Here is a 15,728-nt window from a genome sequence, read left to right as displayed (position 1 = left end):
TTTGTGGCTGTGGGTTTCATTTGTTCAAGTGAATGTCTTTTCTTAGGCATGAGCCTCATGTGATTCATTGAGCATTAATTCTTTTGTTTGTGTGGACTTCATAAATTGGACTGCAGCTTGATTTATGCTTGATCAATCCGCGTGGCTCCACCCAATATCATTTCAGCAATCGGTTCTCTCCATATGGGGTCCACATTACCCACATTTTGCACCACGGTGCACCTTTGTAAATTAGTAACTAACGCGGATGGTCCACGTGGGAAAAACATGGCAGAAGTGTAAAAGCTGTTATAAACAACCGTTTCCTGCTTCATTGTTTTCAATTATTCTGTTAAATCTACCGTAATTTCCGGACTATTAGACGCATCTAAATATAAGATGCACACACACACACACACACACACATACACACACACACACTGAGCCGTTTATTTTATTTTATTTTTTACTTCAATAACACACAACTAACACAGATCAAACAACCAATCAGAAAGTGGGGGTGAGGGCGGGTGTGGCACTTTTCACTTTGCGTGAAGCTTTGACCGTGATTTTTCCCTAATGAAGTGGCCTGTGATTAGGTGCACCTCATGGACACTTCAATAGGTACACTACACGAGGCGAATAAATAAATAAATAAATAAAAAAGTGTGGCAAATGATTCGGTGAACGATTCTTTTGAACAAACCTTTTGAGTGAACCGATTCTAAAGATTCAGTTCATTTTATAAACTGGAATGCACATCACTAGTACAAAAGAGTGCAGACGGCCAAGGGCTTCCAGGTTGATATAGCCGACTGGTTTGTAACATGGGTTCTTACTTGGTGAGAAGTTGGTTCGATCCCAGGTGTGCATACATTTCTTGATGTGCTTTTGGACTTGGAACCTCGCTTTGTATGCGTTTTTTGCGTTTAGCTCCTGCAGAACGTGAAAATGAAAAATAATCTTTTCACGCAGGTATGTTTAACGAGGGTAACTTGGAAAACATATTGGAACGCGGCCCAGAAGACTAGAGCTTGACACCTGTGACCTTTGACCATGATATTTCCCTAATAAAGTGGCCTGTTATGAGGTACACTTGAAAATGGCGGTGTACCTAATGGAGTGTCTGTGTGATTCCCTCGTTAGTGCACCTGCGTGAAAAGTTTTAGCTCCTGCAGAACGTGAAAGTGGCTAAAACTTTTCACGCAGGTGCGCTTAACGAGGGTCACTTGGAAAACATGTTGGAACGCGGCCCGAGGACTAGAGCTTGACACCTGTGACCTTTGACCATGATATTTCCCTAATAAAGTGGCCTGTTATTAGGTACACTTGAAAATGGCGGTGTACCTAATGAAGTGTCTGTGTGATTCCCTCGTTAAGTGCACCTGCGTGAAAAGTTTTAGCTCCTGCAGAACGTGAAAGTGGCTAAAACTTTTCACGCAGGTGCGCTTAACGAGGGTCACTTGGAAAACATGTTGGAACGCGGCCCTTCGAGGACTGGAGGACGGCACCCCTGGTTGAAGTGAAAAGTGCCACACCCGCCCTCACCCCCACTTTCTGATTGGCTGTTTGATCTGTGACATCACTTGGACACTCCATTAGGTACACCGCCATTTTCAAGTGTACCTAATAACAGGCCAGTTCATTAGGGAAAATTCATGGCCAAAGCTTAACTGAAAGTGAAAAGTGCCACACCCGCCCTCACCCCCACTTTCTGATTGGCTGTTTGATCTGTGACATCACTTGGACACTCCATTAGGTACACCGCCATTTTCAAGTGTACCTAATAACAGGCCAGTTCATTAGGGAAAAATCATGGCCAATGCTTAACTGAAAGTGAAAAGTGCCACACCCGCCCTCACCCCCACTTTCTGATTGGCTGTTTGATCTGTGACATCACTTGGACACTCCATTAGGTACACCGCCATTTTCAAGTGTACCTAATAACAGGCCAGTTCATTAGGGAAAATTCATGGCCAAAGCTTAACTGAAAGTGAAAAGTGCCACACCCGCCCTCACCCCCACTTTCTGATTGGCTGTTTGATCTGTGACATCACTTGGACACTCCATTAGGTACACCGCCATTTTCAAGTGTACCTAATAACAGGCCAGTTCATTAGGGAAAAATCATGGCCAATGCTTAACTGAAAGTGAAAAGTGCCACACCCGCCCTCACCCCCACTTTCTGATTGGCTGTTTGATCTGTGACGTCATTCTGACAGTCTATTAGGTACACTGCCATTTTTAAGTGTACCTAATGACTTTATGCATTTTTTGTGTCAAGAATGTGTATTTGACTACTTGTAAAACACATATACATATTGTCATATAAAGCAGTTAACCAAATATCAGATTTTTGTTTTCATGCCCATAAAAATAAAAACAAGGAATAAAACACCAGACAAGTTTTAACAGTTTTAATGTTTATTAAAATAACAATAAAAGTAAATTTCAAACCAGCAATCTAATGTGAAATTGCAGTAGATATATTGGATAACAACGTAAAACACATACTATTGTCATATAAAGCAGTTAACCAATTGTATGATTTATATGTTTTAATTGGCAAATATAAAAACAAGGAATAAAACACCAGACAAGTTTTAACATAAATGTTTATTTACAAATAATAATAATATTAAAAGTAAATTTCAAACCAGCGATCCAATGTAAAATTGCAGTAGATATATTGGATAACAACGTAAAACACATACTATTGTCATTTAAAGCAGTTAACCAAATGTCAAATTTTTACGTTTCAATTGGCAAATATAAAAGCAAGGAACAAAACACCAGACAAGTTTTAACAATTTTTTTTTTATTTACAAATAATAATAATATTAAAAGTAAATTTCAAACCAGCAATCCAATGTGAAATTGCAGTAGATGTACAGTACATGACATAAAACTGCCATAAAACTCATGGAAATCTGCCTTTTCTCCCTAAAACCAGACACACTTCACTTCCATTCCAATATAAACTGGTGTTTGCTTCGTTATATTACACTGATGCTTTCAGATGACTGTGAGTGTAACTCTAAACCTGCACCAATAACAAAAAACACAAAACAACAAGCTGACCACGTGTGCCGTTGGTCACAAAGCAATAAAATCCGAACAGAGGATGAAAATGAGTCAATTCAGCGGGGAGTCGTGTTAGTGCTGTCCCACTAACAAAATATAGATTTCGCGACACAGGAGAGGAAACAAAATAAGGATATCAATTTTGAGACATAGAAGCTTGGAGGGCTCCTTTTTAGAAAATGGAGACATTGATTATTTGGAGGGAAAAAAAAAGGTTAGAGAGCCCTCATTTCCCAAAAGTGAGCCAACCTGTAAAATGCTGCTTCGAAAAGACGTTCAGATCATTAAAAAAATATTTTATTTTAATTCTGGTGCGGGAATCAGATGTTTATCACGATGCAGTGATTAAGAAAGAACGGATGAATCCTGAGCGTAGCTTGCATCAAGAGCTGCTGGGTTTGAATCTTGGTACAGGCCCTTGTTTTCAGACTTAATGGCTTCTTCTCACATTCCAAAAAATATGTATGTTAGGTTCCACAAATGTGTCATTTTCCATTGTATATAGTGTGAATTAATGGTTGTCAAAATGAGCCTGGTAACGAGTCCAGGATGTCCGCCTCGTTCGGGAAGTCAGCTGGCTTCGGCTCCAGCTCACCCACCGACCTGATCAGAGGGATGTTTTGGAAAGAAACCTCTACTGATGGGAAGGCTTATGAAAATGATCTTCTTGCCTAATAAACATGTGTGCTGTATATACAACTAAACATGCTCGGATTGAAGGCATGCACAAATGAGGTAACGCTGTCTTTGGTCCAATTTTGCTATAACTAGTTTGCATGCAGAAAATTACGATAGCCTGTAATGATGAGATGATATCATTTCTCAGCGGACCTTTGTGTAGAATTTCTTAATTCTCATGAACAGCTAGAAGGACTGATACAGTAACAGCAAATGGGTTGCCTGCCCTGAGATTGAAACAATGTTTGTGTGTGACTTCATTGGTTGAGATTCATTCCTCCACAAAGTGTTGTTGGGGTGTGTGGCTGCAGATTCCTTTGTCCAGTCAACCTTGTGAGCCCTCAAAGCGTCCGCAAGAATGTCAAAAATGTTGACATTTTTGCCAAACGTCCTGAGAGAGGAGCGTTGAGAGGCGCTGATTTTGTTATTGTTGCAATAAGCCGCGACCACTGTGGGAGTGCCGCCGACAACATTAAATAAAAGTGAACCAGGCAATGATGTGACAAAAATAACATTTACCTCTCACATTGGGTAATAAACTCTCACACACAAAACTCTCACAACCAATAAAACTCGCACCCGAAAAAATTTAACAAAAAACTCTCACACCATAAAATTCCAACAAGCGTGTCACTTTCACTAGAACCCTTGCACTCACCACAAACTCTCACCAGAAATAAATACCCATAAAATCACTTCTCTGGTTCTTCTATATCAAACAAATTTGTTTTAGGTTCATTTACCTGACATGTTTCGGTGGAATCTTCCGCCTTCATCAGAGTACCCATAAAATCATCAAAAGCCTCTGACATATGCACAAAAATAATCCTCTCATACACAATATAAAATATAAATATATATTATATATATATATTATAATATAAAATAATCACACAAATAATCACACAAATAACATACCTCTCACACTGACATAAAAAACTTTTAAACTTACTGTTCTATCTTTCAGTCAAACCCCACTATATACACCATATCAAAAATATCTCACATTGACCAAACAAAAACTAAAACAAAAACCTCTCTCACAAATGTGTCAATCATCTCTAATTTTCACAAAAAAAACTCAAACAAGAAAATAAATCACACACATTCACATAAAACCTTCACGCCGACTGCTGCACCTTTCAGGCAAGGTTTACTCAAAAACTCACAGGCACCAAAAATGTCTTACTCTCACAACAAGAATTTTCACCCAATAAACCTCTCATCAAAAACTCACGAAAAAAACTCGTACACACACAAAAACCTCTCACACAAACCCCCAAAACGTTCACGAAAACCTACCCACGTCTTTGACTTCCCCCTCTATGTTGTTGCTGATGCTGATGATTAAAACGGTCGGTAAAGGCTTTAAGGTGGGTCGTTTGTCTTTGTGACTCGCTTGTGACGTGTGGGTGTGTTTGGAGGCCATTTTGTTTCAGATGTACGCTACCGTCAAGGCCACGCGCTAAAGCAACACAAGCATGTTGGCGTTGATGTTTGTACATTCAAGGTCTTTTGACAAAAGGTCACTTTTGCATTGAAGTTGTTGCTATGGTTACGTAGAGTTTGTTCTCTAGCAAAGGACACTTTTACATTGAAATTGTTGCTATGGTTACGTGGAGTTTGTTTTCTATCATCTACCATTTTATATGCATGATGGGTTATTTCTAAACAAATAATAATATATCGAGACTGAATTATTGTGTATAAAATGGATACAAAAGTAGACCTGACATTATTAATATGAAGAAAAACAATTTCTTCAATTAATCAATATTAGAATAACAACATTTAAAAATGAAATGTTCAAACTGCTGGCATTAAAAATGGAATCAGTGTAATTTTCTAAATATAAACTATTAAAAATGTTTACAGAATTTTCTTAGGAATAAATCTTCCTTGTTTATGGAGTGTCAATTCATGGTTTAGAAGTCAAACCACTTCCTCCCCCTGTTCTTAAAATGATCCAAAGGGAGAAAAAAAGGTGTGTGTGTGTGTGTGTGTGTGTGTGATAAAAAATACCTAACATGGTTGACCACATCCCTATCTAAATAATCGACCCGTTCACTTAGTGAGTGTGCTACGTTGATGACGCACAAACGTTGCGGTGACTATATAAACATCACTTGGCGTGCTAAATTCCAGATAATGCGTTTGTGCGTGCGTGCGTGTGGGCGTTTATCTGCTCTCCATCCACCGAATCTCACCAGCGTGGGCAAATGCGTGGCAAGCAAGGCAGATCCCGGCACATCTCACGCTGACTCACCTTACAGGCGTCCGATGACTTCGAGCCAAGACAACAAAAGTGCAGCCTGAAAATGAAGCCATATTTCAGACTGATTAGCACTTTAAACTTTTGGTTGGTTGCATTCCTCGTTCTTCAATTGGCAGTGGTGGTGTGTAGGAATTCTTTATATTGATCAGGGATGTGTCCATTATTGGTGCCATGCTGATTTAGTGGTTAGTACATCTGCCTCACAGTTCTGAGGTTGTGTTTTGAATCCATGTTTCTCTCTGTGCCTCTCTGACTGTGCCAATTAAACTAGCTTGACATGATTATATAGGATTTGAATTTTCTTCTCGACTGATGCTAAAAGTAGCAATGTCATGTCGTCATGCGTTCTACGATTAAACATCAGCACCGTGTGAGACCGGCCAGGTGATCTGTGGCTATTTCTGCGGAGGTTAAGCGTCACTGCTTTATGTCAGCCCCCTCAAAGTTTCCCAGCGGGAACGCGACCCCCGACCGCTGAGGTCGACGCAGCGCTCCTCGGATTGCGTTGTGGCTGAAGCCGTGCGGGAAAGTGCTGATGCCGCAGTGAGAGAGAGAGAAAGAAAGAGAATCAGGCTGCACGTCAGCTGTCAATGTTAGACAGATGGACAGACAGCCATGACCTCATGTCATGTGACATGTGACACCACCAGGTCGTCATGGGGACGCGTTGCATTGAATGCACAATGGAAATGGAAAGCACGTGATATTTTAGTGTGTGTGGGGGAGGGTTCTGTGCAATTGCATGTAACATTGTCTTCATAAACACCTGTGATGACAAAAAACATCACTGGATGATAACAATGATAAAAATGAATTTCAATTTAGCAAAATTGAAGTCATTTAATGGAGTGAAGGGACATTTATTGAGTTATATTATATTATATTATATTATATTATATTATATTATATTATATTATATTATATTATATTATATTATATTATATTATATTATATTATATTATATTATATTATATTATATTATTATAGTTGTAAAATATTTAGTCAACATTAGAACATTTCTAATAAATATTATACCAACCCAACAGCGCACTTTCACGAGCTGCTCCGCTCTCTGTTTGCCTGTAGATTTTCGCCCACATCAAACACATCCCCCACAATTTCGACAGACTGTCAATTACTGTCATGAATATCTTGACTAATTTTGGCAATTGAACTGACTATTGTGCATATGACTTACAAAATGAATGCTTTGGAGAGATCAATGTCTGGACTTAGAATCTCTTACTATTACATATACGTATATCAGCAAGATCTATTTATTTGGAAAATGTGCTAAATGTTGGCTCATCAGTGTAGGTTGCTTCTACATAACCATTTGCAAAGATGGACTGAGACACTTGAGATATATACTAAGAGATTTGCCGTTTTATGAAATCAATGAGAAATACCTTTTTGTTGGGAACAATTGCAGAGTGGTTTGGGGATTGGCCATGTTATTTGAGAATTCTGTTACACGAAATGACACAAACCAATGGAGAAAACTGTAGTTCATTTACAATTTGACTCCTTTTTTCCTTTTATGTGTGCCCCAAATATTGCATAGCGTCGGGCAACTAAATATTAATCAGTCAGCAAAAGCATGGACCATTACAAGCTGGCCTCTTAGAAAGCTAATTATCGAACATGTCCTATAAGACAAAGAAGAAAACATTTCAATTCAAGAATGTTTTGGAGAACATGTGAGACTTCCTCTTTCATTTCCTGTACATAATGTTTGGTTGTGGTCATTCGGTCATTCACGCTTTGAGGGCCAAAGCTTTCATGATGCCGGCATTGCTTCAATTCAACCAAATGCTTTTCTTTGGTGTCTCCTCGGCTTCCAAACAAGGAGTGCGACCTCGCCTTTGTGTGTGTGTGTGTGTGTGTGTGTCTTTGGTTTGGAATTTGTTGCTTAGCAACAGCGTGCATGTTACAACACACACAGAGACCAAAACCAGTGCACCAAAACTAAAACAGTGGTTTTTTTGTGTGTGTTTGTGTGTGTGCGTGTGTGTATGTTTGTCTGCATCAGTACCTGGCATCCTGACTTCTATGTGGCCCATGCTCCTCAGAAAGGATACCATCATCGTACTGAGATCAACAAGAAGGAACGCCGGCCTCAAGTTGCATCTTTGGAATGTCAGGTGTCTCACTTTTGCAGTGTAAAGAAAGCATTTCTGAGAAAATGAGAAAAATATTTGATTATATATTTCAAAATATCAGTCAGCGGCTCAAATTCAAGGAATGAGTCGAGCTACTGAAGAAAACTACGCTTGGTGTCTGCCCTTGCTTGATTGGCAGGTGGCTACTTATTCTTTCCCTGGCTGAGACAACGAAGCCCACCAGCCGGGAGGATTTGCCGTGCCCGCCGCAAAACAAACACGACGTCCCTTCCCCGTTTGCTTCCTCAGATGAGGTACGTCGACTCGCCGTTGACTCCCTGACCGACATTTGGTAAGAATATGCGGGCGGTGGCTGATATGGCCATCCGCACATTGGTCCACGCGAGAAATAACAAACATGGCGACCCGTGGGCTCATATTGTGATACTCTGGCATGGCGTGACACCTGTTTAGCTTATTGCTGACATAAAATGATACATTAGGGTCGCAAACTAGGGTTTCAAACAAGGGTTAGTGTAGCAGTCCAAATCGGGGTCACTTGATCCTCACTATGCAGCAAGTACAAGAACGTGTGTGCATGCGTGCGTGTGTCCACTAATAAGCTGAGCACAATTTTTCCACTGTTGTACATTTGCTTTACTTACATGGGGAAACCTGTCACACATACGCACAAATACACATCGGCACAGAAAGACACACAAACACACACGCGCACACACAGTGTAAATTCTTCATTCACAGAGGACAGCACTTCCTGACGTTGCATAAGCGCTAAAAAGATGAAGAAGCTGAATGGAAAGTGGTGATAAGCAGTTGGCTGTTGTGTCACAGGTACACAGCCAGCGACCATGAAAGTTCCACAAGTGTTAAAACGGGCAAAACACATCCTGTTAGCACACCAGCCCCCACTCTGAGGGTTGCGTCATCATTGGTGAGCGGTCGGGTCCAGAAGGGATTTCAATCAGAGGGATGCACATTTACAACCTAGCCATTAAATTAAAATATTTATTCTCAACAGTCAATTTTCGACATTTCACAGTTTGCTATATTGTTTCATATTGCCTATTTGCATTTTTTTCAAAAACTTGCATGTACTAAACTCTCCAAACAACTGTGAATTTACTCGTGCACTTTTTGCAATTACAGTAACCCTTTGATTATTTGTCGCGAGGGATCACTGCATTAATTGGGCTGCATTTGGAGATTCAAGCAGAAGCATCTCTCACATTTTATAAAAGTTGCAGTGGTGCAGATTGACGCTTGCGAGCGTACCGATATTATGGAATCGATACCAAATGCAGCGTTGTGCTTTTTCTCGTTTGCCCAAGAGTGATTTTACGGTTACACCGCTACCGCTACAGACGAGCTTCTTTCTTTCCCCTGCGCTGTTAAAGCCCAGGAGTAAGCGTTTCCCACTTCCTGCACTGCGCTGAATCAGCCACCAAGAATGTACGAGCACTGACTCACACTTCCTTCTGGACATGACAGCGCTTCCTCTCGCCTGCCAACAGATTCAGGCCCTCTCTCTCTCTTTTCTCGCCCTTCTCCCTTGCCTTCTCTCTCTCCCGTCTCCCTTTCACTCCCCCGCCTGACTTCCTTCCTCAAACAGTTCACGAGGCGACCCAAAGTGGAATAAGTGACTCCCGCTTGTTTGCTGACGGGCCGAACACCGACGATGCGGAGCGCCGTGGTTAACGGGGGGAATCAGTCACCCGTCGCGGTCATCGAGCGATTGAGTCATTTGACTTTAATTTGTGCCGACTATATTTAGCTTCCGTCTGACCTGATGATCATTCATAGGGCGGCAACAGATGGCTCAACCGACACGCCGTCGACGTCCACCGGTTGAACTTGAGTGCGGCCTTCATTGGAAAGCACACAAACAGAACACTTGAATAGTTCATGCACAATGAAGGCATTGATACATAAATTGCGATGCCATAAGGTTCGTTTACCTGGAAACATGGGCTGGATTCTAAATGGAAAGTCGTGTTGATAGAAAACGTTTAAAACCGTTGTTGATGTTCACGAAAAGTGGTTCAGCGGAAAGTGACTTCACGGAAAATATTAAATTGTCTTTTTATGCTTACTAAAATATTGATGTCATTCTTTGAAAATGGTTTGTGATTTTGACAAAACACTCTGAATGTTCTTTTTTTTCCGTAAACAAACTGTCTTCATTGTTCAAGCGTCTTCAATGAACCCTAATATACTTCATGTCAAATGATGGCAAAATTTACTGACCTCCACCTCTGTGCTAGCTATATATTGAGGTTGACAAAAACATGGTAGATTCATTGAAGATACTAAATTATCTGTGATGTTAAAAACCTATCAGGGTCAATGAATAAGCTTCATTGTACGACGGCCTTTCTGAAAATGTACTTTAGTTTCCTTGAAAATTCTAAATGGTCTTTTTTTTTTTTTAAACACAAACATAACAGTTATTGAAAACTTTGTATTTCATGCTCGTAAAAACACGCATATATGCTTCATCATTTATCATTTATGAAATGCGTGCTGACCCTTTATGATCGGTTCATTGACGACTCATTGGAGTTCACAAAAAACGGTTAGGTCACAGAAGACTTATTCTGTAACACATATGCTGATAAAAGCAAAAAAAAATCTCCCCTGTCTCAAATGAAAAGTGGACCATGTTCCGAACAAGCTTTTTTTGTGTGAGGTCAGTGGAAAGTTTACTCTGTGACAAAGGTGTGCTGGTGTGCTGATTATGCAAACAGAGGACACGCACGCACAGACTTCCACTTGATACACGCATGCACCTGACTCCGATGTGACGTCACATGTGACAGGTGCCTTTGTAAATATGACCTATACAGGATTCATGCCTGTGTATATGTGTATGTGTAATATTTACACAAAACAGTGTAGTTGTTAGAGAGTGCATCACGGGTAGCTCCTGATGATGTCACGCCACCATGAGCGAGGAAAATGTTGTGCAACACGTGCGTCACAGAGGACAACAACAGGTCAGCGGCGAGGGTCTGGCTGAATTGACCAAACAACATCTGTCAGAGGTAGATGACAGACCACGCAGGCAGGGAAGGGGGGCCGTGGGGTATTTGTTTTCATTACTCTACAGACAGTACTTTGCTCCTTATTTTTGATGATCTTATACTGTATTCGCAAAAATGCACAGTAGTTTTGAGTGGCCAAAACCATCGGAAAAGTCTTAGACAATATTTTAAGTACATATACATTTCCAGCAATGCCAGTTCAGATAGTTTATTAATCAGTTTTAGACTTGTTTGCTTAGTTGTTAATTACAAGTTTTAAATCTATGGAGTGTTTTTCCAGTGCAAGACACTAAGGTTGACGAGACACATTGAAAGATGTCTTTGGATGTCTAAAAAGGGGCGATTGATGAAAACATGAAAGCGAAATACAAATGTGAAAATGAAACTGTTATGGTTGGTTGAGGAGCATCCTGCATTGTGACCTCCACCGCCCCCATGATTAGGTTATGTTCAGTGAGTCGTTGGAGCCGTGGAGTTTCCCTGGCAGTCCAGCCACTGTGGCACCTGCCCGACACGTTTCCGTTACTAACTCTTGTCAACAATGTTTTTTTCCCCCAATTTAAATATATTTGTGAGTCACAATCTAGTCATCATCTTCATATCCCTCACAATGACCTTTCCCCTACTTTTGTGCTGCTACTGCCGGTGCCACGTGTTCTCAACTACATAGACATGTTGGCAGCAACAAAAAAAAAAAGAAAAAGCCGCAATGGGTTCATTTCACCACTGGTTCAAATGAGCAACATGAGGCTGATGAATGAGTGAATGAGTCACTTTTAGGACATGCAGCATGGTGGCCATTTGGGCCACATGGAAACGTATATTTGTTAGCCGTGTGAGCGCACAGTATATCACTGCCACCATGTGGCTCACCTCCAGGAAGCTGTCAACTCCTCATACATCCATGTCAACGAGCTATCGTGTGTTTGTAGTATGACATTAATCTACAGCAAAACCACTGTGCACACAATCCATCCACCCACCCATCCATTCATCAATTCATTTTCAGTTCAGGATTGTTGGGAGCTGGATCTCATCCTAGCTGACTTGGAACCAAAAGCAGACTATTCCCCTGGACATGGCACATATTGTGATAGACAGCAATTCATACTTACATTCACATGTTGGAAGTCAGACAAGAGAAGCGCTACGCCATCTGTGCAACCTGCACACAATCGAATGATATCTGTTAGAGTAGAAGGTATGTGTGAAGAAATATAAATGTATTTTTACAGGTATGATCGTCCAAATGCAAACAAAAACACACCCGTGTATTAATATAAGCAGACATTCATATTCATCCCAGCAAAAAAAATAATGCTCAAGAAGCTGGTAAAATCCAGCTAAATTCAATTGACCAGACATTTTCTTTGCATTTCTATCTCATGCACTGAGATAAAGGTTGCTTTTTATGTTGATTTGTTCTCGCTTGTATTCAGAGTGTGTTGCACAAGGTTAATGTATGTGTGCTGTTTATTTCATAAAACCTTGGCTGGTATCAACAAGAACTGCTCGGGCACTGTGGGCTAAAATGCAAAAGTATTAAGCAACAATAATAAGTGTGAGCAATCTTTAGGGGGAAAGTTAGAGAGGTTTATTATTGAGACTGTTTACAGATTTGTGTTGCCTTATAAAAGCAGGTTGCTCTTATGCAAAGGACGCGGATGTAATTGCTATGCAGTGTTATGTTTTTAAAGGTGCTGTGGAGGTGGAAGATGCAAAATCAGTCAAAATACCAAATCAAATTAAAAACAGTGCGAAGAGCTGGGGGAAAAAAGATCAATGATAAACATTACAAAAAACTAAATGCATCTCAAGGTAGACACCTGATTGGCTTTGCCTGCAGGGTGAGCAGACACACAGGTGAAAGAACATAAAGCAATAGAATTAAAAAACAACAAGGCAGTTTGATTGCAAGCAGACGCCCACAAATCCCACACTCTATGAAAACGTTTCCTTCTGCACATTTTCATCACATGACTCACGTTGACTCAACTAAAGAATGCATCAATTTAACTTTCATTAAGATAGATATAAAAATGTTTTCCCTACATGTGCTTTTGAAGGCTTATAAAAAAATATGCCAGAAATCCAAGGGATGGGTTCGGTCAATGACGTGCTAATCAATTCTTACACATGCAAATTAGCCAAACAATAGTAAAAACTAAATTTCTTTTGAAATTTTTGTCATATTTGTAACAATTTGAGCAATTATTTTCTTGACATATTGATGCTGACAAACTTGAGGGTGTGTTTGTGCGTGTCCTGCCATACGTGTGTGCATGCAAGAAGATCACAAGATATTCATCAAGTTAACTCCATGCTTCCTGTGACTCACAGCTCCAACAGCTCTTGGACTCATCCGTAAGGAATTTGGGGGACTTTTACCAATGTCCGTGCTTCATTGGCACGCACGCACGCACGCACGCACGCACACACAACGGGGGTGACAGAGAGGGACACTTTGAAGACATGTTGGCAGTCAGGACAGTGACACATGCTGCTGCTCAGCTTCATCAAATCCCCTCAGACAGCTCAGTGAACAACTAAAAGACTCCAGACATGTCTTTTTTTGGTATTCTGTGGTACCAACGTTAGGTGAAAACAAGAAAAGTGTGCTAATATTCATAGTTGCTCGTTACAACATGACCAATACAGTTGTTAATCGTGGGGCATACATTTGGTACAATGTTACAAAGCTACTCCCGATTTGGTTCCGATTTAGAACACATGCGGCATTGGCATATTTATTTGTGTTCTGCATCCATCATTTTTCTATATCGCGGTTAATCGCCACTTCTGAAGGTCCCAATCTGCGCCCGATTATGTTTGCCTTTCAAGGACAAAAATGATTCTGTGTGTTAAAGTTGAACTTGTAATGAGTTGGACAATTACAGTATCAGTAAGATGGCAAAAACTAAAATATTGAATAGGTGCTATATGATTAAAAAAAAAAAACCGAGGGCTGAGTTCAAAAATTCAATTAAATTGTGGAGTGACCACGCAGTCCTAATAATGATCACAAGTATGCACTTTCAAAGAATGAGTCAGTAAATGTAACAAGTGGTGGATCCAGATGCACATTCCTCTGCAATCCATCACTTCCACTACTACCACTGCGGTTTATTTGACTGAAAAAAATAATAAAATGAGAAGCGCTTGGCGGCGTGTGACTGAAAAAAGCTTTGTATTTCCTTTTCCAAAATCAAATTGCCTATGTTTTTTTTTGGTGAGGGTCAGATCCTGCCTGACTCATACACGTGGAGAGTGAAAACAAACTGAAGAAACAGCACATGAGTCAAATGAGTGACTAAGACGAGTGGAATACTCACATCTTTGGATGGATGCGTGTGCATCTCCTTTATAACTACAGTGACATCTACTGGTTCACCATGTGGCCTCTTTTATCAATTGTGGCATGTTTATATTGGTGGTCAATACTTTGTGCTTCCTGTGGTACACACATGGCCATCACCTGTCCTGGCATAGCTTTCTAATCTGTTCCGTTTCCTGTTAGAAAACGTTTGACTGAATGCTTATTGTTGTTGGAATCATGTCCCATATGAGTGGGCAAGCATCTTTCCCCAAAAGACGTATTTTACAGTTTCGCATGTTGCAACTTTTTTTTTTCGGGGTTTGAGTTCACAATATTTACCTTATAAGATTTTCACGGCCTGCATTTTAATTTGTTTTCTTCAGAAATGAAGAAAAACTCGCCCCTTCAACATATGATTCCAGATATGTTCATCGATATATTTGTAAGCATATATGAGTTACATATTATTTACAATTACCTTATAGGCTGCATACGGACCACCAGCTGCTGGCTCCTCATCCTTGGTCTAAATCCTCAAGCTTCTAGACTTGATCCCATTCTTCTCTCTAGTCTCATGTTAATGAGGGGAAAGTGCTTAAAAGTAAAATTGGGAACATTCAAAAGGGGTCATACATTAATGTCAGTCTGTCAGCTCACCTGTTAGCAGGCCTGCTAATAAATTAACTGTCAAGTGGGGGGTAGACGGCTGCCTGGCAACCCACGCTTTCTACGCCGCAGCATAATGAACGCGGGAACAATGCACGTCCACAAAATCACACCTCAAGTTTCGAGAGAAAGGAAAGGAAGTGTGGGATGTAGCACTCAATGCTCCTGTGAAGAAATTATAATAAATCAGTCAATCAATCAAAGAAATTATGCATGCATATTTGCACTTAGGTGCTTGAATGGCTTGTCGAACATAAAACACGTGAGGCCTCATTTGCACTTTTCTTTGTGGCGTGATTAAAACAATGTAAAACTGTCTTACATATGAAGTCATTGTTCATTTGCTTTAGCGCAAATCTAAACTATGGGGCCAAAACATTTACGTACAAGGAATCAGATATTCATTTACCTGACTTGAGAGTTCACTTCCAAGTTTGCGACAGTGTGACTGAGTTGTTGTGGTCTAGGCTTGGTTCTTGATCCCTTTTTGGTTTTTCTTTTTCTGTCCTTTGACAATGCAGCACTGGAAATTTTGTGAATTATGTTCCTCCTTTGCTACATATGTT

The 15,728-nt window shown here is 40.3% G+C and overlaps 1 long non-coding RNA gene across 1 annotated transcript; it reads right to left on the bottom strand.

Annotated features, from left to right (window-relative positions):
• Window positions 1-2,516: 2,516 nt before the first annotated feature.
• Window positions 2,517-15,128, bottom strand: LOC133159373 (uncharacterized). The gene is made up of 4 exons (XR_009715687.1): window positions 14,975-15,128; window positions 12,296-12,345; window positions 8,052-8,193; window positions 2,517-6,053 (listed from the first exon to the last, which is right to left on the bottom strand). It is a non-coding gene; the product is annotated as an uncharacterized LOC133159373 (long non-coding RNA).
• Between the last annotated feature and the right edge of the window lie 600 nt (window positions 15,129-15,728).

The sequence above is a fragment of the Syngnathus typhle genome, linkage group LG9 (genome assembly GCF_033458585.1).
Source record: "Syngnathus typhle isolate RoL2023-S1 ecotype Sweden linkage group LG9, RoL_Styp_1.0, whole genome shotgun sequence".
Taxonomy (NCBI): domain Eukaryota; kingdom Metazoa; phylum Chordata; class Actinopteri; order Syngnathiformes; family Syngnathidae; genus Syngnathus; species Syngnathus typhle.
The sequence above is the reverse complement of the archived record's forward strand: the minus strand, read 5'-3'. Positions and strand labels throughout refer to the sequence as shown.